The sequence below is a fragment of the Varroa jacobsoni genome, unplaced genomic scaffold (assembly GCF_002532875.2).
Source record: "Varroa jacobsoni isolate VJ856 unplaced genomic scaffold, vjacob_1.0 scaffold_1310, whole genome shotgun sequence".
In the NCBI taxonomy this organism is placed as follows: Eukaryota; Metazoa; Arthropoda; class Arachnida; order Mesostigmata; family Varroidae; genus Varroa; species Varroa jacobsoni.
Window position 1 is genome coordinate 41,872 of NW_019214212.1, and position 2,059 is coordinate 43,930.

Here is a 2,059-nt window from a genome sequence, read left to right on the forward strand (position 1 = left end):
TTTTTACGTTCAAACACTAGCGCAGCGACACTCATAGCAGTGTGTAACTGCGACTTTATGAAGTGGCCGAAATTGGATGAAGGATAAGCGGACGAGCCGAACGTGCAGGTCACACATACCACGTCCTATGCTACAAACATTCTGCTGAAAAAAAAAATATCAAATTTAGCCCTCAAGTGTCGATCTTTCTAATTTTTGCCGACTTATGATCTGAAAAATTTATATCGTGCCATTGAATTATAGCTCTTGTTCGTTATTAGTGATTAAGCAATACTATATGGTGCCTTGAGGTTGTATTAGTGAAACCTATGTCTGTATATAAGTTATAGATAAACCGAAAGTTTACAAAAGTTAAAGGCATGCCCAATGGAAAGTTCACCAGCTGGACATTTTGTACCTAACAATTCATCATCCGCACTATCCTTTCCCTGCGGAAGTACTAATATCAGTAGGACCAGCCTATAGGCATAACTTCGATGGCCTACGCGGAATCTGATGCTTACGCTATTGGTAGCACGGCGACGCGTTAATCATTCTAGCCTAGTTTAGGTTGCGAATTAACACCAGCCATTTAGTCGGCATTTTGCACAATACGGATAGGACACTGTATAAATTTACGTATAGATATACTGTGACAGGCACACTGTTATCTGAAACAGTAGCGCCAGCAGCCGCTAATTTGACCAGATGCGACGCACGGGTAAGTTTTAACGTGTAGTGCACCGTGGACGTTCGCGCGATTGTGTCCAGACTGAAAGTAGTACAGTTTACTACATACGTTATTTTCTCTGTTACACTTTATACTTTGCTACACCCGTGTCCAGTAATAGATACTTTCGCTTTTCATAGTGCCCGATCCAAGATTATTTTTTTTTTTGAAATCGTCTTACACGAACGATCCCGACCGATACCAAAGCGCGCCGCCATACCAAGCGGCAATCATCTTCGATGGCAACAGTTGACAACGGCTTGTCGCTGGCAACCCGTTATTTCGACAGATTTTTTTTGTTTTTCCCCTTCCTCTTCTTCTTCTTCTTCGTTATGTTTTCAGCCGTTCGTGAGCTCAGACGAAGGCTTAGCGCCTATTTTACTTTTTGTTGTTATGCCATGGCGTGATAGTAACTTGAATCTGCCCTTTGTGATTAGTATTAGAACATTTTGCCTGTTCTAACTGGCATTTTTTTTCCTAGAAATAATTTCATATCTATTCCTTTTGCTGATCTGACTAAAATGACGGACACCCGCCAACAAACATTTTCACTTCGACAAAAAAAATTATCCTTCCTACTAGTTCTCTCCTAGTTAACAGTGGTAGCGTGGCCTCTATTGCTTTATTAGCAGTTGCCCTGTCCAGACATATATGTGGTTATATAAAACATATCAAAATGCGCATAGGCTTTTACTGCGGCCAAATTCTGTTAGCAACCCCACCACCGCCGCTGCTGCCTTGGCCAGCCCATCATCTATGGCGGGAAAACTCGTCGACGATGCCATTATCGGCTTGACAATGCAGTGCTGCAAGGGGCAGCGGCTGCGGCCACAATGGCGGTAGCATCGTTTTCAACACCCATAAATCGCTCTAAGCTATGCAGTACATGCGAGCGCCAGAAGACCTATATACCCATAAAGAGTGTTCATTATCCGTTCGAGCTCGTTCGTGACCTAGACGGGGGCCATATTTCCATCTAATGATACCGACAGCGCAAAAGTGTATCACTTAAAATTAATAATATAGATTCTATAATGGTTTCTCTATCGGGAAATGTCGTCTAGTAATATCGTCGATCGTCGTAAAAACGTCCCAGCCCCATATAGATATAATTAATAAGTTCCTAGATTATAATAGTATAACGGGTGGTTCGCGAAAATCGCCTGTTTTTTTTTCAAAAAAAAACAAATAAGCACTTCGGTCCACTATGCTATCGGCCATTATACAGACTGAAGATGATTTGCGTTTCAAAATGTACAACAGGCATCGCAGAATTACGTCTCATGAAAGCGTTTTTACTGTGATGTATAATTAATTTTAATATATATATAGCACTTTCAGTATATATCA

The 2,059-nt window shown here is 41.3% G+C and overlaps 1 protein-coding gene across 5 annotated transcripts in view; it reads right to left on the bottom strand.

The window, feature by feature from the left end:
* The window catches only part of mwh (multiple wing hairs), a 171,339-nt gene that overhangs the window by 16,941 nt on the left and 152,339 nt on the right, over positions 1 to 2,059 (bottom strand). The gene's annotated exons all lie outside the window — the stretch shown is intronic.